The sequence below is a fragment of the Triturus cristatus genome, chromosome 1_2 (genome assembly GCF_964204655.1).
Source record: "Triturus cristatus chromosome 1_2, aTriCri1.1, whole genome shotgun sequence".
Taxonomy (NCBI): Eukaryota; Metazoa; Chordata; class Amphibia; order Caudata; family Salamandridae; genus Triturus; species Triturus cristatus.
In genome coordinates this window covers 1123408607-1123432619 of record NC_140580.1, presented here as the reverse complement: position 1 = coordinate 1123432619, position 24013 = coordinate 1123408607, and positions in this window count along the sequence as shown.

The window sequence follows — 24013 nt, the reverse complement described above, 5'->3', positions numbered from 1 at the left end:
ATTTTCAAAACAAACGAAATCGAAGTGGTTTTATTTTACATCCACTGAGAAGAAAATGTAAATGACTTTTTTCAAGTCGTTGTAATTTATGTCCACATTGCATTCCCCTGGCAAAATGCACTGTGAAAATAAGCACAATTCGCATAGATCACACCATGCAAAATGGCGCAGGGCTGTTCATGGGGAAAATAAAAGCACCTGAGATAATTCACAGAAGCAGCGCCTCTGATCTGGAAACAGCTGGCTGTGCTCTCCCCGGCCTCCCTTCCTCACCCCGGGGTAGCGCTTTCCCACCTTGCCTGGGTCAGCAGGAGGCGGGGAGGACCCGCGGCAGCACAGATAATTCATCACGGTGCTCATTAAGGAAAGGAATCATTTTCTATTTTTAATTTCATGACTTAAAGGACACAATAGCCAACAGTAGCGTCTTTTCACATCCACTGCGGGGTGGAACAAAGGGAAAGATTACGTCTCCAGGCAAAATACAATTCAAATCTACTCTAATAATCTTTGCAAATTTGTTTTTATGTTTTTGTTCATGTTTGTTATTTTTGTACAATTTTACAATTTTGGTATCTCTCTCTGTCTCTCTCTCTCTCTATATATATATATATATATATATATACATATATGTGTGTGTGTGTGTGCGTGTGTGGATGTTGTGTGTATATATATATGTGTATATGGATAGATAGATAGACAGACAGACAGACAGACAGACAGACAGACGGACGGACGGACGGACGGACGGACGGACGGACGGACGGACGGACGGACGGACGGACGGACGGACGGACGGACGGACGGACGGACAGAGAGAGAGAGAGAGAGAGAGAGAGAGATAGATAGATAGATAGATAGATAGATAGATAGATAGATAGATAGATAGATAGATAGATAGATAGATAGATAGATAGATAGATAGATAGATAGATAGATAGATAGATAGATAGATAGATAGATAGATAGATAGATAGATAGATAGATAGATAGATAGATAGATAGATAGATGTTATGCTAGGGGTTGTAGACTATCACCGGGCAGTAATCATAACCACTGCCTGGTGGTATTCCACCACTTTCACATATGGACTACCTGAACTGGGCAGGGTAAAAAAGTTGACAAATATATAATTTTATGCACAAACATTACTAGGCAAAATGCAACACTGGGCAGGAAATGTATCACCATCCTAAAATAAAACTTTAAATTCAAAGACAGGAATAGTGCCCTTTCTGAAAAAAACACCCTTACGCCAACACCTGAGTGTTTACTGGCCACTAACGTTTCTTCCTGTAATGGGAAGGCAGTAGTAATGCAATTATAGGCTGTGGTTGGTATTTACAGGACGGCTGCTGTATTGTACCTGCCATAAACCTGAGTGGATGTTGCCTCAGCATTAGTTTTCCCTCCTGCTGTGCAGATATTCATGAATGCACGTATGTAGTCACATTGGTAACGCACAGGTTGAGATGGAAAGCGATGGAACTGCAGGCGTGATCCGTGGAATGCAATTCAGGATCATGTAGAAGACAGTGGGTTGTACATGTAAATAGGGCTCTGTTTCTGATGACCTTGAAGGTGATGCAGCTGACCTTGAGGGTAATGCTGGCTTGAGAGGGAGCCAATGTGGTTCCTTCAGTGTGAGAGTATCGCATGTATGTACTAGTATTCCTATAACACTCATCTAGCAAGGTAGCAATGGAGAGCTGTATGTTACCTTGATGGTTTATGAGACGATTTACAAGATCTCGTACATCAAGTGCAGATTACACAAATACATTTCACACATTACATTTCTCATTTTAAGGCACAAGGAGATTTAGGGCCTGCTTACAAGTCTGGCCGTCCGAGGACACCAGACTCACGGGGGCGCAGCGGTGGCGGTCCAGCCACCGCAGCATCGGCAGTCTGACCGCCGTATTACAACTTTAGCAGTCGAACCGCCATTGCACTGCCACAACCTCCAGGGAACCGCATCCCTTGGCAGACCCGCGGCAGTCAGGGGCTCACAATACGCTGGTGGTGCCGCTGCAGCACCTCCATGCATATTACGAGTTTCAGGACCACCAGTGGTGTCATGGAGGTTCTTCCTCCATGAAACCGCTAGCAGTCATGAAACAAAAGGGGCCCTACAGGGTTCCCTCGTGTCCTGTGCATGGCGGTGCCTGCAACCCCCCTGTGTGCATGCACCCCCAGTTCCAGCACGGCATCGACTTCACTTTCCATGCTGTTCTGGAACGCACTGTGGCGGTCCTGCGGCAGTTACTTCTTAGGCATACACAGGTGCCTTTGAATGGCAACACCGCAGTACTGCCACGCTTGCCCGCCCAATAGACCACAAAAAACGTTGTGGGCAGGTGGTCGTGGAGTGGGGTGGTGGCGTGGCAGCCCACTCCAGGTCTGCCAAACTCGTAATTAGGCCCTAAGTGATTTGCCCACAATCATATGATGTTGATTCTGGGCAGTATTCAATCCTTCATCCTCGGTCTCAAAGGTCTCTAATCACGAGGCAACATCTAGGGTGATACGGTTGAACTTCTTGAAGCCTTTGGTGAGACTTTATTCAGAGTGTGCAGGGTCTATCAAGTTTGACAGAGTGGTGCGGGGAAGGCTTTACAGCAGATCTTTGCCTACGTCCATATGTGACAGAATGAAGTCTCACACTGTCTTCCTGAACTCAGTTCTGAAAGGTAGGGCTTCACTTTTACTGCAGGCACAGCTCATTCCATGCTGTCTTTTTTACATTTGGTAAAAAGTTCCTTAAAGATGAGTCTGTGTTGAGGGTAAATCCAAGTAATTTTGCGTCTGTTGTCAGGGGGGTGAAGCTGTTTAAGCTTGAGCATATGGTTCATTGGTGCTGTTGGCAAGCAGAAAGAATTCTTTCTTTGTGGCCAGTATTTGCCACAACCAGTAATTTCTACAGACTTCTGGTCACTCATTCCTTTCACCTATTCAACGGAGTCCATCTATAGGAATGTCCGTTCATGCCCTCTCCCTACAACAAACTTTCATCACTAAAGAACCAATGACCAGTGAGAACAACTATCCAAAAGACAGTCACCACTGGCCTCATCCTTCGAAGTTCACTCATTGCTACTTCAAGAAAAGAAACATATCTGTTTTCCTCTGGCTGATGAACTCTGAAAGATTCTGCTTCTTTTTACCATTCTTACCACTTTGTCATTGTTCAGTTAAAAGAAAAATATTCAACAATTGCTTTCTCAAGCCCAATTTATCAATTGTTTCTGTGGTCACAGGTGCAGCCCACCCATCAAGGTGAACTAGACAGTTGTCTTGGTAGCCATGTTAGATAGGTCACCACAAGACAGAGACAAATCTCATTTAAAACAAATGTAAATGAAGAAAGATTTGTAGCACTGGTTGCAAGGTTTGCTTAGCTCACCAGATTGAGGTGGTTCACCATCTTGAGATGGTTGGACTCTGAGCAATGACAGTGGGGCTGCCACATCTCATACTAATGGTGCGCTGTACATGAAGAGACATTTCACACACACTAAGGACTCCAGTGGGAGCACCCGGTTGGCACGGATGTTGCAATTATAAGTGGGGTAGGGATTTTCTATCCCCTCAGAGCTTTCCCCAGATAAGCACCAGCAGGTCAAAACTCAATATTTACAGGGTGAAAATGCCCAGTAGGTACCAGGATATACCGATTTTCATGCAGAAGGTTCCTCGCAGTAAACAGAGGTGAGCAGCTGAGAGGCCTTCAGTGCAGCAGGACATAACATCTGGAATCCATTGCCCTCAGATAGTCGAGCTACTCACAGGTACAGGGTATGTGCACCGTCCTCTGTGCTCAAACCTGGACATGTCTCCCCCACACCCTGACCTGTTTATCATTAACTGTTCATCCCCTTGTGTGTGTTCAGTGTCCTCTTTCATCTCTACCCGTCCTCTGGGGGTGTTCTTTAAACCGAGATGCTGAGGTGAACACATGAACAATAATAACAATAATATTAATACACAAATAACATGAATGATGTAAACTTAGTAAACTAGTAATTATACTACTAACAATAAAATATCCTAACTATTTATATGTTGCACACTACAAACTCAGGGGCATATTCACAACAGAATAGCGGAGCGCAGTGTTACGCCACAATTGGTAACGCCGCGCTCTCACATTCTGAAAGCGCAGAGATGTGCCGTATTGACAATGATACGGCGTACCCCTGTATTTCCCCTAGTGCTGGTGCTAAATGTAACTGCCTGGTGCCAACGATGCACCCTTTCACCTTAGTGCACGGGTGCCTTCATTGCAGGGAATAATTGTTCATGTGCAGGAACATGTCCCTTGCTGCACATAAACAATCAGTAATGGCCATTTGCTATTTCTATGTGTGCTGCTTTGTGCATCACACATAAAAGTTGGACCTCGTCTTTTTTAATGATTGTTTATGTGCTGGAAAGGACACCTTCCTGCACATGAACAATCACTTGTGGCTATTTCCTCTTTCAATGTGTGCCGCAGAATTCAGCACACATAGAAACAGCAAAAACGATGAGAAATTAATAATTTTTCCTCGTTGTGCCAGTTTAAGACCATGCTTTCACTGGTCTTATTACTGGTGCTGCCTCATATTTACACCAGCCCTTGTAAATAGGGGGCAGCTCTAAAATCAAAGGGTGTTGCGGTGGAAGGCACAATGCAACACCCATTGCCCGCCTCTTTCACGCTAAGTGCTGCGTAAACAGAGGCATTATGTACAAGGCGACGGCAAGCCACATTAAGTGACTTGACGCCGCCTTGTAAATAAGGTGAAGGGGTACTGCCACCAAAACGTCAACAAAAGTGACGTTCTGGTGGCGAAAACTCCTTGTAAATATGCCCCTCAGTTGTGTGAAGCACATTGAACCATGCATGATGATGTGGCTAGAGTGTTGACCTCAAACCGGGGGAACTGGGTTTGAGTCTCCGCAGGGATGCTCAAAATCCTGTTATTCTGGGCAAATCACTTAATCTCTCCGTGTCTAACAAAATGAAAGTGTCTTTCAGTAACACAGCTAGCAGTCTGATACCTTCCGGTCGAGTTCATGCTATATAAAACTCCCCCCAACAAAAAAAAATTCTTATATATGTTTATTGTGCACATTTTAATTGATACAGCTTTCAGTGTTGTATTTTGACCAATCGGATCATCATTGAAAATATAAATGGTAAAGGACGCGTTTGTTTGCAGCAGCAGTACTACATTGATGGTTGGTTGCCATTTTCCCACCAACATCAGCCATCAAGAGCCAGGCCAGGTGAACTCTTGCCCTTGTTTGCTTTGCTTCTAAACCATCAGTGATTTCCAAGTAGTTGGGCTGAGATTGGAGCCAGCAGAATCATTAGCATCTCCCTTGTGCCAACCACATCCTGGTTCACACAGGACACCCTGGAGCCTCCATCACTGAGGAAGGTCACTGATGGGAGGAGCCTAGTGCCAGACTCAAAGGTACCTCTCCGGTAAGAAGAAATGTAAGGCACGGTGAAGTGTTTGAGACAGAGTTAAACAAATATGAATTAAGGGAGGAGGAATCCTTGTGATTTAAATTAACAGCTGTTTAGCCCCCAAATTACACCGAAAGAATATTATAAAAATATAACGCTGAGTGCAAGACGTGGAGTGAAAAAATTGACATTAAGGATGGATGGTGTTGTAAATGCGCTTGGTCCTTTTCTGGATGTTTTCACTGGTTCTGGAAGTTATGATTGAAGAGCCAGCTTTACAACATGGGATAAAATTCACCTAGAGAGACACTATGCACCCACCACCAGGAGGACAGAAGTGATTAGCTGCTCATCCCAGAATGTGTAAAACAATTAAACAACCTAGTAAAGAAAAGGAAAAAATTAAGGGGCATATCAGCAACAACCGGCGATAATTATTGCTAAGCGCACTTAGCGCTAGAATAATTATCGCCGGCTAATATGGATTTTTATTGCTGAGATAGCGTGCTATTAGCAACGCTGATCTCAAAAGCGATAAAAATCCTAGCGCTAACTGCCAAACGTGAGATTATCGCTGGAAACCCAGCGATAATCTCACGAAGTTTGGAGATAGCTTGCTGATAGGGCCTCACATACTTAGCCATGATATCCACCTTACATAGGATATCATGGCTAAGTCAGTTTCAAAGCAGGCGTAAGGAAAGTAGCGATAACAGAGGTTATCGCTACTCTTCTTGACGCTATGCTGCTTTGCGTGAGGCTTGATAATAGGAGAAATGTCGAGGAACGCCCACTTTGCATCTCATTAGAGATGCAAAGATGGGCGTTAGGAATTCAGGCGCTAAGGCAAGGTTTCACGCGATAGCGTGACCTTGCTAATATAGCGATAAAATGATCGCTGCTTTTTGGCTGAAAACGGCTGCAAAAGCGGCGATAATTTGATATCGCCGCCTTGTAGATATGCCCCCATATTCTCCCAGCCTTTTAGTTACTTTCTAAGGGCAATATCAGCAACGGCCAGCGATAATTATCGCTGGCCGTGCTTAGCGATAATTTTCTTATCGCTGGCTATCTCTGCTTTTTATCGCCCTGGTAGTGCGTTATCTGGTTTCCCAGCGATGTTCCCTGCAAAAGGGCGATAACCTTGCTGATACGACCCTGTGGTCGTATCAGCATAATCCACCCCCAATGTCAGGGGTGGCTTAGTCAGGATTTTAGCAGACGTTAGTTTTTGGAGAAAACAGCTGTTTTCTCCAAAAATTAACGTCTGCTAAAATGCAAGGGCATCCTTGCTGATAGCGCAAAGACGCGTTATTGCTCTCCTGACATGTAGTGTATGTCAGGAACGCCCACTTTGCATCTCATTAGAGATACAAAGGTAGGCGTAGTGTAAAAGGGTGCTAACATGCGAATATGCATGTTAGCACCCTCTTGCTGATAGGGCGTTGGTTTTATCTCTGCTTTTCTGGCTTTTAAAGCCAGAAAGGCGGAGATAAAGCCCATGATGATATGCCCCTAAGTTTTAGGTGTTAGTGACATAATTAGAAGATGTTAAACTGACCCCCTCAATAGTATCACATATGGATCTTCTGAACACATGCCTCACCTGGAAGCTTCTAAGATATCTTGCCAACTACCATCAAGCCTTACACAGCATTCATATAATCGTCTCTTTTTCTTCATTATTGATATGTCTCCAAGAGAGCAGGGTCAGGCGGCTCAAATATCTAAGATGGCAATGGCAAGGATGACACAGCAAAGGAGCAGAGGTCAGAAGCTGTTCTAACTTCACAGGAAGCAACAAAGCCCTTTGTGAAAGTGCGCATACCCCCGTTGCTCATAGTCGTTCCAAGAGGCTGCAGACACTGCTTGCTCTGTTCGCTGTGCCATCTAACCAGCACGCATACTTGTGCAAGCTGGAAATCCCACGCAACTGCAGAATGTTTGCCCTTGCCAGGAGTGGAAGCCCATCTGTGGTCACTACTATCCCTGATAGAGGAGTCTTGAATGTTGTGTTTTAATGTCCCTGCTTCATCACTCCTGCATAGTGAAGTACCAGAAGATGGCATAAAGGCCCTGTTCTTCTGGCTTTGGTTGAAGCAACTGGAGCAATGAAGCGTTTTCTAGCGGAAGGATGGGCAGCAGGAGGTTTATGGGCCACAGATGTGAGTCTAAATTGAACAAGCACACCATATTTTTGAGGTTTGGGGCTTGAATCAACATATGATGCAATAAAGGCACAATGGCCACAGGCTAAGGATTGCAAAAGGTCCTTATGAAGTTTTGGATGGATTTTGGCCAGTTCATGAGACTTTTAAGTCACTTTGCACTATAAAAGTACCCACCAACTCATGATCCCACTTTGGTCTCACAACTGACCTTAGAACAAACAAAAAACATGTCTGGAAACATCTCTATGGAAAGCAAACCGTGTCTGTAGAATCCAGCGACCTCCTGTCCATTACAACTCCGCAGGAACACAAATTCTAACTTGTGATGCCTTTTCTCAGGGCCCTGGGCCAGTAAAGATTATTGACCAATATTTCTGACTGGTTCTTTTGTTTTTCACTAGTGTTGCAGGTTTTTAAGCCCTGTTGCACCGTGGCAGGGCACCTAAGTTACTTTTTTTATAAACATGATCCTCCAAAGTTTGCCCGATCAAGTATTCAAGGCTGGTGGTTGTCATCATCTTCTACAACTACTTTTTTTTTCTTCTTCTACTTATTATTATAAGTAGTAGTAGTAGTACTGGGAGCAGTAGTAATAATAGTATTTGTTGTTGTGTTTAGTTTAGATGTATGTCTAGGAAATAAACAGACTGGCATTATGTGTTTTTATTTTTAAAAAGACACCAGACTACTGGTATTGAGCTGTCCCACAATATCGGCTATCTTGGTTAATGTTGGGTGGCGGCTCACTGGGCTCAATCACGTGTGGCCCACACCATCTAGAAACCTACTCTCATTGGCTGTTAACCTGGTCCAGCAAGAGCGGTTGACGTGGACTAACCACAGTGGCAGTTCCCTGGTCCAAGACTGCCCAATGCCCTTAGTCCCTCCCTGAGATCCAAACATTTTTATATTTACTTTAGAAAACACCAGAATTTAGCTTTCTGGAGTCTCGGTGTCCGTGATCGAAGGACTTCAGCTGTAGGCATCTTCCGTTCATGATTGACCATGTTCTTCCCCTTTGTCACTTTTTTCTTAAGGGTGCAAAGTGTTCCAACCCCACTTGCGCAGTGAAGCAACTGAAAAGTTACGCGTAGCACACTATTAAGCCCCTAAGTAAATGCAAACATTATTATACAATATGACTCAGAGATAGCAAAGAATAAACTTTGACAAAGCATTGAAACTTTATCTTCTGAAAAGAATGGACCTTTATTGACACATTGGACAATTAAGGCAGGTCAAAAGATGGGAAGAATAAGCTAGAAGGTTCCAGATTTTTCTGAGAACGAGATTGAAAGTGAAATACCATTGCATCCTATCTAGGTCTTGAAAGACACACTCTTGGAGATGCTGATGTATGTCCATGCTTCTGTGGTCCTACAATGGCTTGTTTACAGTACCTGTTCACTACCACTGCAGTGACAGGATGAAAGAGTACTTTAAGTGGGGTACTGTGAGGCTCTGTGAATTTGAGCCTAGAAAGCTCAGAATCTGCTAACATGTTGCATGCCACAAAGATATTTTAAAAACATTAAACCCGTCACCCATACATGAACTGGATGGTTTAGGGTACAAAATAAGTGTCCCTCAAGTCAAAGATTCACTGATTCACAGAAGTCACTGTAGAACCATGAATCAGGGCTAATGGGGCGTTGCACCTTTACAGCACCGTTCTAAGGCACAGTAAGGGCTTGGTTAGAAGGTCCATATTGTTCTAGAAGTGCAACGAGCCTTAGTTAATGTGACACAACTGCAGTGCCCGAACCGCTGCTCAGAAGCCCGGTGCAATTAAATGTTGTTGCGCCAAATACGAAGGCTGCCTAGTCTTGGATTTACCTGTCTCTTCCACTCCCAAGCACTCCCTGGCCCTTTATCTCACTCTTGCAGGATCCTGCTTTCTCCCATGATTTTTCTTTTTGTTCTGTCTTTCACTTTCTCCGTCTTTCTGCTTTGAAGGTTTTTCCCTCGTGGTTAATGTTTGCTGGTCCCCAAAAATTAGCACCGGTGGCCCTCACCGGCGACCATCGGCTCAAATAAACATTGCACAGCTGTAAATACTTGGCTGATGGCAAACCCCACTGTGTCCATCTCGGACTTGAGGAGAGGTGATAGGGGCCCGTACAGAGTCAAAAGTGCTACAGAGTAGGTGAACGTGGAGAGCATTCCCACGCTGGCAGCACTGGAATGTCCCCACAGGTGCTCAACCCACTAGTGAAATAGAAACAATAGGGACAATTTTGACCATATGGACTGCAAGATCCTGTGTCTTCCTTTTGACTCACTTCAATACAAGAGTCTTCACAAAGGCCCCCGTCTGTTGGGCCTTGATTGTCCTCCCGGTCATTTGTCATCCACCCCACACTGGGCAGAACATCTTTGCTCATCCTCACCTCTTTTCAGCTTCTGGGTAAACAGCAACGTACAGAGCCCTGTAAGAAGCCTCCACTCCGCTATGGTGGTACTTTCTCCGGACGTTTATGAGAGTAGCCAACTAGCTCAAGAGAGGTCATATTTACCTACCAATTGCTAGATGTGCTATGTTAGAAATCCAGAAATCTGAACAAAAAGAGGATGGGACATCTTTCTGGGCTTTATTCACAGTCATTCGCTAAGGAGGTGAAGGGGAGATGAACAGCACTTTGGGATTCATCACAAGTGGCCCTGAAAGTAACTCAGATGTACCCCCTGCCTGAAAGTTACCAACAACAGGGGTATCTCTAAGGGTGGTAAAAATCAAGACCCTTACAAGCACGACCCTGAGGGTCCACTTAGAAATGATGAATTGCTGGGGTAACTAGTAATTCCTGGACATATTATTTTAGTAATTTCCCATTCCACCCTCTAGCCACCTCCCCCACCCCATATACACACACATTTTCCCATAGAGATTTTGGGTGCTTATAATGGCGAAATCTCAGTGTGAAAATATTCAGCGGCCCTCATACTACTGATGGGGCCGATAACAGCTCAGGATTAAGAAACGTTTCGTACTGAGGGCACTAGTCAGGTAAATGGGGGCTCCACTGGAGACAGTGCAGTCTTTCTGAGTGAGGGTTATATCCAGGAAATGCGTGGCAAAGGTCAAAAGCAGCAGGCCACAGACGCCCAAGGCATGTAGATTGGGCACCCAACAATGGACATACCCTGAGCTGGGATATCCTATTTACTAGCAGATCTGGATTTCCCTATGAAGTCAAGCATCTGTTGGACACCATTTCATATTCTGGTATTGAATTGGGCCATCTGGGTATCCGTACATGAATTTAACTATGGCCCATAAAATACTTTTGGGAAAGGGCTGCAGTGCAGCCAAGGGCCAGTCCATGGCCACCGCCTGACCATCTTCAAAGATACGTGGGAGTATGAAATGCTCCCCCCTCCCGCCACACAGCACCCTCCCCTTCCCTCTTCAATCTGCCCCAGCTTTTCCCACCTGTGCACCGGCCCTCACACAGATACTTACCACATGCTCCGAGTAGGAGGTACATGTCTGCATTAAACCCCCACGGAATGGGGAATTCTGTGTCCCATTCCGCACCTGTAAACTTAGGTCCATATCGTTATTCCCCATTCCGTGGGGTTAAACTCACAATAGAAGCACATATGAGCGGAGATTCTGGCCACTCAAAATGTTCGCACATAGGGGCATATTATCAAGCCAGGCGATAAAATTATCGCCGCTAAAATGGAATTCCAATTGAAGCCCATGTTAAATGTGAAGGACGTCTAACATGGGCTTCAATTGGAATTCCATAGAGCATATTATCAAGCCCATTATCGCCGTTTGAGCTGCAGTTTTCTGCCGCTAAAGCGGCGATAATTTTATCGCCTGGCTTGATAATATGCCCCATAATTTCTCCTAACTTGTACTCTGGCGTAAATGCTTAACTTTGCCATGTGAACTGGTGTTTCCAATCTAATCACCTGATATTCAAGTGCAAAAATAATAGAGGTAGCCCCATAAGTGTGCAAGGCCCCCAACTCCACATGGTCCCAAACTACGAAAAACCTGAACTCTCACCAGAGAATCCTCCAAAGCTTTGAGGCATTCAGGAAAGCCCAAACTCTCTCAGACATCACTAATACCAACGCTCCGCCCACTTTATGACAAGACTGACCCAACCAACCTATCACGGTATCCACCATGACACCAAGTTGTTGTGACTTAAAGTCGCAGGACCCCCATACCAATGACCAGTTTTATAAGAACACAATATCTCACCTCGACACCTATTAGAAGGTAGTGCTACAAAGACACGGTGATAGCAGCACTTTCCAAAGTATTTAAGTAAAGAAATAAAAAGTATACATAAAAAATAGCAGAACAGTAGTCTCAGTAAACAAAGTCCATGCCTGTATTTACAAATTGCTGCATCCAGCCCTTTTCTAACAGCATTTATTTCTAGTATTTTTGTGAGAAAATGTTACTGAACTATGAAAAGAAAACTGATTTGCCCAAGATCACAAGTTTACTCGAATTGGGAAGCTCCAGTTAAGATTTGGTCTCTTGATTTCAGATTGGAACGTTAAGGTACCATGATGACACATCCCCTCCCTATTGGAATCCATTTCCTGTTGAAGTTGTTTGGATAGTCCAAACATTTCTCTAGGAGTCCTTTTAAACTACTCAAGAAAATGTGAGAATGCAGCGAGGAGATGGGCTCGCCATGAACAATAACTGGTTCCTTCTGCAGACCCGGGGGCTGTGATGTATAATTAGATGACGTGCTGCACATTCTGTAGCCACATAAGAGCCATCACTCGTGGTTCCAAACCTCCCTGGGGCGTACTCTCACATTTGAGCAGGCCCCCCCGACCAGGAGGGGACTTGACCTTCTGTTGCCCATCTCTCAAAGGTCAAGGCCTTATCACCTGGGAGACATCCTGCAGCAGAGTCCATATCCCGCGGCGTCATAGGCATGGCAGAAGACACAGATTTTAATTTAATACGGCCACCACCTAAAGCAGCTTGAAGATGATAAAATGTACAATCCGGCCATGGAATCCCAAGCGAAAGCAAATAACATGTTCAGATCCCACACACTGTCAGCAGAAAGAAATGTTTGCAATCAAAGTGGAACGCCTATTATGCCAAGCACTTACCCTAACCCTTCTTAGAAAGATTTACAAGATTCTAAGCACTATACAAAGAAGACGCCATCTTGGAATGATAATGTTCCCACTGCAGAGAAAAATATTTTAGCAATACAATCAAGTGACATCATTTTTTTCACTCCACCACATTAATAATAAAAATAACAATGCACATTTTGTATTTTGTTTTTCAACTTTGCAAGCCTTAAGAAATTCACAAACATTGCAAAGATTAAATACAAGTCAGACGCCCCTACCAAAATTCAGTAAAAATGAGAGATTTCACTTGCAAAAAAGGGGTTTTTTTTGCAGGAAAATTCCTCTCAGGATGTGAAGTTTTTCGAAGTACCCAAACTTCACGACATAGTAAAGTTGTACCATTTGTCACCTTCACGAAACTTCACCAGGGGAACTATTTCTTCACACAGCTGCAGAAGTTAATAAGATATTGATCATGGTTTTCAATTGTTTACCTAGTGGGTCTGTAACAACCAATTTCAAGAAAAACTGCAAACAATTTAAACGTTGAACTGACAATACGGATAGGAAGTGGGCATGTACAGGACAGACCAAGCGGTCTGGGAAAATTATAGTGAGGGAGGGTAGTAAGGAAAACGGGCGACGGGATATTTTCTAATATTTTTATTGGTTTTCAACAAAAAGCAGTAACATTAAAGTGACACCACATGAAGGGAAAAAAGATAGTCCAGATAGGCGTATTTTCTGCTTTTCCACGAAATATGGTCGACAAAAGGCTACTTTCCAAAACAGTTTTAGATATTTGGTAAATGCATAGCTGACATTTTCAGTTAGCATTTAAAACTCAAATATTTACTTTGAAATTCACATCTTTCTGTTTGCAAAGTGGGCCATACTATGTCAGGTTGGCAGGCGAGTGTAATAGGGATGCCATAGCAGGAAGTGCAAATCCGGTTTTGCTAACGTTTTGTGCTTCCCTTTTCATGCTATAATATAAAAATATCAAAAACACCATACCACAATGTTGTCACTTTTGTCTAACGACAGAGTTAATTCTTCTAGGGGAGACGCTGACTTCATGCACACAAGCTTCACTGTGGCTGCCAACATACTTAAAATGCCATGGTGGCCCAGGTTGTAAAATGGTTAGATCACCGAGCTGAGAATCCGGGCCAGCATTGGTCCCGCGTAAAGTTTAATAGGGTGCCTTTGTGCTAGCAAGGTCCTCAAAATAGCGTTGTTTCTATGGAAACGGGAGCACCTAAATGGCTAAATGTCATTGTGCCTGAGACTCCCAGAATCTTCGCACCAGGGTTGCCATCCGTGACTGCAATCCTCCTCTGGTGGCTTGGCACAGTCACTGCGAGTTCTTAGAGTAGTGGTCAAGGCCATTGTTCCACAGCTCTGCACCACCGGGTAAGTGAACCGGCGTCTATCCTAGCAGTATGTGGTGGTCCAGGGGCGAGGGATGCACTGCATGGAATAATGTACCAAGAGCTTCTTTGCATAAGCTACAGTACGGTTTATTCTGCAGAGGCCCTGGTATCAGGGCAGGCATGGGACCCGGGGATCCGAGACAGTGCAAACACACATTGGGACTGGCACAGTTTATCCCGCCTTTGCAAGGGCTGAAAAAACCGGAAACGGCATTTTAAAAAAAATAAAGTAGCATGCAAAATCAGGGCTTTAAAGCCATTGGACTGTCAACAGCCGGGCACAGGGAGCGGTGCATCTCTGCCGCAGTGAAGGTGTTTCCATCTCATTGTTGATTTACGGCAATAGCCACATATGGGTGGATCTGCTGGATAAATTGCATATTTGAGCCAAAAATGTTTCTCTCTTAAATATATGAATAGTTAGTAACAGACACATACCACGTGGGGCGCAAAGCAATGCAGCCACTCTGCAAAGGTCAACGGGTCAACCTTCATCCATCACTGCATTGAGCTCTTAAGGTACTAATGTGGTGGGGCTTTCACCCAGGCAGTATTGACGCCCCCTTTGATGTACGAGGGAAAGGCTTATGTCCAGAGCATAGAAAGATTCCTGGTAAATGTAATTCAGGGTGGTTGAATGTTTTTCCATCGTGTTGCATCACAGTTTCTCTACCAAAGCAGCAGTTATTTCTAGCGGGTCGAACTATCCCAGCCAAGCGCTTTACTTTTGTTCTTCAGGTCTGATGTCTTGAATCTTCCAGCGCCGCCTCCCAGAAAGACCCTCACACTTTACTTCTGAAACCAACAAAATGTTCTGCAGATCTGTTCCTCAATGGGAAGAGGCGCTGCTGCCGAGGAGCCGTTCAGAGAACTCGCAGAATAAAAGAGGCGCACCTTTTATTACCAAAAGAGTGCACGGTTAGGTTTGATTTCTGCTAAAGTGCAACACTTACATTTTATATAAACAACTTTACTGCGGGAGTAAAGAAGGAGCACTGTTAAGTGGTGGAGTATAATAAATGTCTAAAATAAAGTGAGTGACCAAAGACAAGGAGCCCTACCATCTCAGGGGTATTGAGCGAGGGAGTTCCCCCCTGGATCACATTTTTTTTAAAAAAGGGTCAAAAACAGAATTCTAAATGCCACATAAATATGGTAAAAAGCCATAAGCGATGAAAATAATTTATCCCAGAATTACAATGAAGTGCCAGCTAAGGCTGTCACTCCCCAGGGAGTGCTGTGCATTTTGCCCACAATCCTAAAATCATTTTGAAAAATGTGTGGCAAAATGGGAATTTGTGACTGCACAATTTCCTTATAACAATGTTTAAAAAGGCGTAGGCGTTGTAGGCAATTCAGAAAATTCAATTTCGGATGGCCTATTAGTTACCATTGCATCTATCTACACTTTCACACTTTCCCTTTTTTCCCTTCCAATGAGATTCTCAGTTATATGCTACGTTTCAGAATCTTCTTAAAAGGGGCAATACGTAAATAAAATACCCAAATCACATTATCTCGGCAGAATGGGAGACCTCGACAACTTTCACAGGCTCACACAGCAATACTGTCCGCATCGCAGAGTCCTCCTCCGTCCAAACAGCAACAGGTTACACTCATTTTACAGATCACCGTTTCAGACACTGGTGACGATCATTTCAGATCTGCTATATATATTTGGACATAAAATAATTGTGTCAACAAACGTCAGCATTCCCAGGTATGAATATAAATTCTAATCCAAAAACAAAAGCGTATCATTTCCATGAGCACAATGATGATGATTCTCTGACTTAAACATTGTATTCTACATTTGTTTACAAAAATATCGTCCTGTGTACATTTCCTGTCAAAAACTCCAATAGGAGATATTTTTGAAGACATTATTTATGATACAATAGTTATATCAAACAATGGCAATAATATTTTGGCGCCGAATTGTGCCCGTCATGCTATGAAAGTCTACCATATGTCAAGGATTAATAATTTTATCCAATGCCTAACATTATATCAGGAGCTGAAACCATCTTGGAACGAGTGTCCCCAGATGGCCAGGAATTATTATAATTATTCCAGGGCCAGCAATGCCAATGGCTGGAGATTTCAATGACTGTGAAAATACTGAAAGCTTTACAGAGGCTAAGACATTTTGAGAGAGTGAGAAAAAACTAAAAGCTAAAGAAAGAAATTGGGAGAGAAAATTGGAGAGAGAAAGAGACAGATATTAGAAATGTGTGTGAGTAAAAAGGTATGAGACAGGTGAATGAATTTGAAACGTATAAAGTGCACTGCCACTTGCAATGGAGCATCCTGGCCCTAAAGAAGGGGTGACTGTCTTTATGCAACAGGTATCTGTACAGAAAGTACAGAAAGAGAAACACTTTGATGCAACCAAGGGTTCCAGGAGCTCTGGAACAGCACATAGGGGCCAAGACTCATGCCTGCAGAAGCCACCACCAGGGTCCAGGGCAGGCCATGTTGGAACTGGTCAGCTAGGCTTTTCAGGAAAAGGCTTCTTGGACCTTGTTGTGGCCCATGAGCTTAACAGGGGGTCAAGAAACTGATCCTTGGAGTACACTTTTTGTCCTGGGTACCATTGGGAGCAGGTCTAGCCCTTCAGGTCTCCGCACAGTCTCAAACAGCATGTACAGTCCTTCTTCTGTTCTTCCACAGGTCCAGACTGTTCTGAGGAGGGTGCAAGTGGATGCCACGTTTATCCCTTGTAGATGGGTGTGTCTCCTAACTAACCAATAGGGGAAAACTTCCCAGAGGTAACTTTACCCACTTTTGCAGCAGTTCATGTATGCCCTGCAGCAAGCAATCCAACAGTGCTCCTCTCATCCTAATTCAATGATGGTCAAACTCCTCTCCCTTGTGCAGAGACTGTGTGCACACCCAGAGGTGTGGCTATGGTAATAAGCAGTTTCCTCACACATGGCCACTCCAAACAGGTTTTTGAGAGAAGTTCCCTCCCCACTGAAATTGGAGGCGGTCTGGCTGGGGGGGACATTGAAGGGGCATGTACAGGTGTCATCTGACATCTGCCCGTGACAGGGGAGACCCATTTTGAAGTTAATCAAGTTTCTGTGCACTGCCCAAATGGTCATACTGCCAGAGGAACAGGAATTCTCCCCATACTCAGGCCTTTCGCCCTGCTCTGGGAACAATTTTCACACCTCAGTCATGCTTGAGCACTCAGATGGCTGAAGCTGAAGGCTAATGCAAATTAACCTGCAGAGGCTTAGAAAAAGTGAACTTTTCAAAAGTACTTTTTCCTTAATATTTATTAACAATCTGACTTCATCAGTGAATTGGCCTTTTAATAAATATTACAAAGAGTCCAAGAATGACATTTCTTGTAGTTTCCTAACCACAGGTAGCATTATCAAATAGAATCTAACATGCCAGTGTTACTCTATGAAACAGGCAGCCTTGCTACAATGAAATTGCTTTTAAACGCTGGTCACTGTAAGAATATGTTGACTTTAAAATTCTACATGTCCTACTTTTAAGGACCATGCATCCCTGCCCTATGTGTTAAAAGGCCTACAAGGTAACTTATTAATACTTAAAAGAAAAGTTGTCTCCTGTCAAAAGGGTTATTTTAACAGGTTGGTTACAGATTTAAACTGCAGCTGCCAGGCTGCTGTGGCAGGAATGGAGTAGTATTTGCCTGATCACACTAATGGATGGCTCAGTAGTGCTATAGCTAATAGGTGACATTTAACTTTCCATGCCATACATGTACTTTGGACATCATATACTATAAACTTATAGAAAAGTTAAATACGCCAATTAGGTGCTTGCCAAGGTTTTTAGGAGTCAAAGAACATGCACTGGTTAGCAGTGTCCCAGTGCACAGAGTAAAAAAAAACAGCAGCCTCAATCCACAAAAATGGCAACGACCACGCAAAAAATAAGAACTGTCTCACAGGCATATTTTCATGATAGCGGCTGACTGCGTAAATGGTTCCCAGATAGATTTGTTGTACGTACATTTATGCCATAGTGGCTAGCTTAAAAATCTGGCATGCATCCAACCCTCATGAACCGACACTGGCCTCAATGTATCTTAGTCTGTTTTTTAAAACATACTTAGAATATCCAGGCTGTTGTGAAGATTCCCCTCCACGCCCCCTCACTTCCACCGCGTGCGACAGCTGATGTTTTCCCATTTTATATTTTACGGGCCACATCACTGAGATTGCCCGCTAATAGCAAATAAAAACAGTTGGCTATTCAGCTGGCTGCAGACATTCTCGCCGCTTTAATTGTTCTGTCTGATGCTGGGCATTAGCCGCGGAAGGGACATTAGCGCAGACATCACCAGCCTGTCCCAATCCGAGCCGGGCTGTTAATGAGGCGCTCACAATGCGGGCACTTGGACCAGGGAGGCTTCCTGGGACCACTGCAATCCAGTTAAAGTTCACCCATGGCCCTAAATGGAGGAAGCAAGCGAGCCACTGGAGTGAGAGCTGTGTTCAGGCAATAACACGTACATGGAAACGGGCTTTTATCTCCTCTCTAACTGGGCTGACATATGGTGAATAAAATTTGATGATGCCAAGTGTGAAGCAACGTGGACGGACCTCAGAATCATAAAACCGCGCACTAAACAAATGCTGCGGAACTGAAATTTCAGAATTTTGCGCACAGCCATTCTTTGGAAGCATGGCAAAGAAATCCATTACAATAGAAATGTAGTGCATTTATAAAGAGTCGTGTGAAAAATTAGCAATTAAAGATTGGTGGGGGGAAAATTAAGAGTGAAAGAGTTGAGCGTCGTTTTGAGAGGGTTACTCCTAGAGCAACAGCTTGACACGTGACGTAGTTTTTTTTAATGAAAATGCTCAAATTAAATATTGCAGATGTTCTGAAGTTCTTAGCATTAGATATACCTAACTTTTAGTGAATAAATAAATGTATGTGTCACTCCATGTGAGTATGAGTGCATCTGTTTGCATGCGTTTAAACATAAAAATAAAAAAGTATAAAAGGTATTTTAGGATTACACTAGATTACCAATTTATTGTCCATTCAACAAATATAAAACATCATGTTCAGTTTACACTTCAATAAAATAGATTACAATGATTCAGTTAATAAAACAACTACGATATCATAGTCAAAACATCAGCTATAATCATTTAACACACAGGCAAACACTGACAACCCCACGTGACAACAGCGGTGGCCCGTGCAGGTAAGAGCGGCGGGGTGGTGGGGCAGGGCAGTAGGTAGGGAAGTCAACAGACGATGGAATAGGGAAAATGAAATAAATAAATAATTCTATTCCCCCCCCCCCCACCCCCCCCCCCCCGCCCCACTGCGCTTACCTGCAAGGACCGCTGCTGCTCAACAACCACATTCTAATTTACACCAATTGGTTTCCGAAATCATATTGCCATAGGCAATTCATGTATTCTGCAGGTGAAGAACATGGCGTACAATATTGTTCGTGTGTTATATTTGCAAAGAAGTGTGCACAATATTTTGCGACAAGCACAATAATAGCCATATACAATAATTTCTGTGTCAAACTTTACATTCTTGAGTCAAAGACCAGTATCACTCATTTTAATCCGTCTTGAGAGCTGGAAAACCATGGTTCATTCTGACCCGTAACTGGAATAGTTTACGACACTTGGTAGCCAACCCATGAAGTTGGCTACCTTCGGTCAATTGAAGGGCAAACTTTGATATTTGCATAGCTGAATGTTGCCCAATGGCAGTAAATTAAAAAGTGAAGAGAATGTGCTACTAGGCAACGGCGTAGCATGGATTGCCAGCACCCAGAGCAAAGCAAGTATTGCGCCCCCTCGCCCACGGACCGTTAGAACTTCCTGAGTCCCTTCCACCAGTCCAGTAGTATTGAGACCCTTACTCCAAGCCCAGATGGATAAAAATGTAATTAAAGAAAAGAGAAACAATTAAATAATACTCCAATGAAGAAAAAAAGAATCCTCAATGATATGCTGAAATCAGAGAAAGCTACTAGTACAATTTGTTTCTCTTTTAATATTTTATGCACCTAAGAATTTTGCGCCCGGGGCAACCACCCCTGTGGCCCCACCATCGCTACGCCACTGCTACTGAGAGACAATGAGGAGACTTGTTGAAGGACTGGAAGACTCCTATGGGAGGAGCTTGAGCAAGGACCTCCCACGAAGTGTGACCCAGTTCCAGTCTCAGGATTGAATTACGGCAGAAGCCAGTAGAAAAATAATAACCTAGAATACTTTATGATTCAGAGCGAAACCAGGGCACCCTTCTATTCAAACACAGAATATCGGAGTAATGTAGTGCAAAAGAAATCCCGTCTCCTTTAAAGACCTTTAGCAAAGGAGGTACTGACAGCCTTCCAGGTGTCTGATGGAACTTCAGTAGGCCATCATTGACTGATAAAACTCTGGAACTAGAAGTGCGCTGGTGCTCATTCCAGCTGGAAACATGGGAGAAAAGAAGGGCCAAATATTTATACAAAAGAACCTTTTCAAGCATAACACAAAAAAAGCCTGAGCCAATGTTCCTTGGCCCTTTCACTCTACAAACAAGCGGTTTTGATGTTATCAAATTTCATCCCATACAGAATTATAGATAAGTAACAGTGAATTTCGGAGATGTTTTTCACTGAGGGGTTCTGAGTGACGTCAAATAGACAACAAGAGCGAAGCTGAAGTTGCCTATGATGTCACTCAGAACCCCAATCAAGGAGCAGTATTTTGGTACAGTGATGCTGTGCATGCGGGTGGCACACATGATGCAAGTATGCCCTTTGGTGTCATATGTATTCAGCGCCTATTGTGGTGCGGAGGTTCCACTATGCCCATCCCCCTGTGAAATTTTCAGTCTGGCGAGATATTTTCCAATGCAGCTAGATGGGTTGCAAGCACGGGACAGCTGATTCCTTCACGATCATGTGATGTAAATCGTAAGCCAATATCAGATCAATAACCATAGGCTTTTGAGGGGCTATAAAATTTCTTTCAGGTTTGGATAGGTGGGCTCCTTTGTTCATGCTTGTTATGTTATGTTATGTTAAATTTATTTCTATAGCGCGCGTACACCCAAAGGTTTCATGGCGCTGAAGCAATGAAGTACTAGAAGAGAGGGTTACTGGTAGGCTTGTGTGAAAAGAAAAGTTTTAAGAAGGGATCTGAAACGCGGCAGGGATAGTTCAAGTCTGAGATCCAGCGGGAGGGAGTTCCACATCTGAGGTGCCAGAAAAGAGAAGGTGAGTCCACCGTGTTTTTTCCGATTGAAACGAGGAGAAATAAGGAGGTTAGATTGAGACGAACGGAGTGTGCGAGTGGGAGAATAACGAGAGATTAAAGAAGAAATGAATGCAGGTGCCTTGCAGATGAGGGCTTTAAAAGTAATACAGCCCAGTTTGAACAGACAACGTTTGGCAACTGGGAGCCAATGGAGGAACTTAAGCAGTGGGCGAATGTGTTGGGAACGTGGTTGATGGGAGATGAGGCGGGCGGCCTGATTCTGTACCAGCTGGAGACGATGAAGTTGATAGAGGGGAATGCCAACATAAAGGGAGTTGGCATAATCTATTCGTGAGATGACCAAGGCCATGAGAACCACAGTAAGGGCCTCGGAGGTGAGAAATCTAGCGATCTTCCGGATTCTGCGTAGGTGGAAGAAGCATGAAGATGTAACTGCCCCAATCTGGGGTTTCATGGACAGGTCACTGCTGATGATCACTCCAAGGCTTTTAACCGATTTGGAAGGTGAAGGAGGATTACCCAACGAGAGGGGCCAAAAATTGTTATCCCAGGGGTTGGAGGGGCCGGTCAACACCAGCTCGGTCTTATCTGGGTTGAGCTTGAGTTGACTGATATTCATCCACTCCCTGATAAAACAAAGGGTGGCCTGAAAGCTGGAGATAGACACGGCAGAGGGTTTGATGTCAAAGACAAGTTGAAGATCGTCCGCGTAGTTGAAGCAGACTACTTCAAACTTGCGGAGCGAGTGAATGAGAGGAACCATGTAAAGGTTGAAGAGCAAGGGTGAGAGAGACGATCCCTGGGGGACGCCACAAGTAAGAGGAGTCTTTTTTGCAAGAAAGGCGGACAGGCGTACGGCCTGGGAACGGTCGCCCAAAAAGGAGGAAATCCATTTTAGTGCCAAGCCCTGAATGCCGGCAGCTCTGACACGGTCGATCAACAGATTATGATCGACCGTGTCAAAAGCGGCCGAGAGATCTAAGAGAACAAGGGCTTGGGAGAGATTGTGATCCGCCCCCCTGCGGAGCTCGTTCATCACGGCAAGTATGACCTGCTCGGTGGAGTGAGCAGGTCTAAAACCGGCCTGATGGGAGTCTAGGAAGGAGGAGCATTCAATAAAGGAACTAAGGCATTGTGTAACATGAGCCTCCAGGATCTTGCTCAGATAAGGGGAGGAGGGAAATAGGTCGATAATTGGTGAGATTAGTGGGATCAGCCTGAGGTTTCTTCAAGATGGGGAGAACCTCTGCTGCTTTGAAGGAGGCGGGGACGACTCCTGTTTTTAAAGAGTTGTTAAGGAACGCAAGCGGGAGATCAGGACAGGTAAGGAAAGCTTCAGAGAGGAAAGGGGGGGGGGCAAGGATCCGAGGGAGAGCCCGAGCTGACCTTTTTTAGAAGTAGAAGGAAGTTTTCCTTGGAGATTGGAGGAATTTGATCCAGGGACATGGTGTTTGTAGGGGGAGACCCCAAGACTAACGGGGGGGGAGCCGAAGGAATACTTTGTTTGATGGTGGAAATTTTCTCAATAAAAAAATTATTGAGGGCATCGCAAAGATCCTGGGTGGGTGCAGGTTTGAGGGTCATTCATTAACAATATGGAAAATATCTTTTGTTTTGGTTGATGAGTTCGTAATTTTGTGTGAAAAGTAGACGGATTTAGCTGCGAAAATAGCTTTTTTATAATCAGTCAGCAGCTTGAGGAAGGTAACTTTAGTGCTAGGAGAGTAATTGCGTCGCCACCTACGTTCTGCCTGTCTAACAGAGAGTTTCTGCATTTTGAGGTCTTCTGTGAACCACCGCTGTGCGTCATGGGGTCGCCTGACTATAGAGAACTTATGGGGGGCGACGATGTTACTGGCTGGCTTAAAGGTTCTCTTGGTGAGAAATATTAATATGTTCTCGCTGTGCATTTTTGTCCCCTACCCCAACGCAAATGGCAGCAGTTCGATTAATACATTGAACAGGAAGAAAGCCAGTCAAATTCTCTACATCCTGCTTAAAAGTTTGCTGTAAATTGACTAGTACATAAAAAACTGTTGTGACCGTAACTGTTCTCAGGAATAGTGCTCAAAAATGTAAAGATGCAGTTCAATGTTTTGTCCTCTGAGTTCTAACCAGCAGGAGAAATGATATGATGTTCTTATCAGTTGTTCTGGTGTTTGCTAAATGGGCAGCTGTCAATCAAATTTGCTCCCAGCTCTTAATGCGGTAATTCATTTTTGGCAGCGAGCTAACATGATGGATGGATTGTGTGACTCTTGACCCGGAAACAAAAGATGCCATGTCTAAGTGTAAATGCGAGTGCACTGTCCAATCACCGGCTCGTGAGCATATCCCTAATCTTAAATGTGAACTTCACAAGCTTCTCTGGATTTCTGGGAAGTGGCAAAATGGCGGCTCAGCCTTGACAGACATGAGCGGGTGTCTGTGCCTCTGATGGCGAGGTGTCAAAGCTCTTTGTAAAGGATTCACGCTACAGGGCCTCATCACATATTTCAATCCAACCTCCTGTTTGTTGCTAATTCAACGCTACTTAGAGTAATACACATCCTCAGCTCAGCCCATCACTTACCGCCGCGGCCTAATGCGCTGCTCCGTCACGCGGGCGCGATGAGCTCAGCCTATGAATCACGGCC